Genomic DNA, 1,019 nt, shown 5'->3' with positions numbered 1-1,019 from the left:
AATAATCACTATTCCTTAATATCTCTCAACATCAATGGCCTCAACTCTCCAATAAAAAGACATAGATTAACAAACTGGATACGCAACGAGGACCCTACATTCTGCTGCCTACAGGAAACACACCTCAGAGACAAAGACAGACACTACCTCAGAGTGAAAGGCTGGAAAACAACTTTCCAAGCAAATGGTCAGAAGAAGCAAGCTGGAGTAGCCATTCTAATATAAGATAAAATCAATTTTCAACTAAAAGTCATCAAAAAAGATAATGAAGGACACTTCATATTCATCAAAGGAAAAATCCACCAAGATGAACTCTCAATCCTAAATATCTATGCCCCAAATACAAGGGCACCTACATACGTAAAAGAAACCTTACTAAAGCTCAAAACACACATTGCACCTCACACAATAATAGTGGGAGATTTCAACACCCCACTCTCATCAATGGACAGATCATGGAAACAGAAATTAAACAGAGATGTAGACAGACTAAGAGAAGTCATGAGCCAAATGGACTTAACGGATATTTATAGAACATTCTATCCTAAAAAGTAAAAGGATATACCTTTCTTCCTCAGCTCCTCATGGCACTTTCTCCAAAATTGACCATATAATTGGTCAAAAACGGGCCTCAACAGGTACAGAAAGATAGAAATAATCCCATGCGTGTATTATCAGACCACCACGGCCAAAACTGGTCTTCAATAACAATAAGGAAGAATGCCCACATATACGTGGAAATTGAACAATGCTCTACTCAATGATAACCGGGTCAAGGAAGAAATAAAGAAAGAAATTAAAAACTTTTAGAATTTAATGAAAATGAAGGTACAACATACCCAAACTTATGGGACACAATGAAAGCTGTGCTAAGAGGAAAACTCATAGCTGAGTGCCTGCAGAAAGAAACAGGAAAGAGCATATGTCAGCAGCTTGACAGCACACCTAAAAGCTCTAGAACAAAAAAGAAGCAAATACACCCAGGAGGAGTAGAAGGCAGGAAATAATCAAACTCAGAG

The sequence above is a fragment of the Rattus rattus genome, chromosome 5, assembly GCF_011064425.1.
Source record: "Rattus rattus isolate New Zealand chromosome 5, Rrattus_CSIRO_v1, whole genome shotgun sequence".
In the NCBI taxonomy this organism is placed as follows: Eukaryota; Metazoa; Chordata; class Mammalia; order Rodentia; family Muridae; genus Rattus; species Rattus rattus.
Note: the sequence above shows the minus strand (reverse complement) of the source record.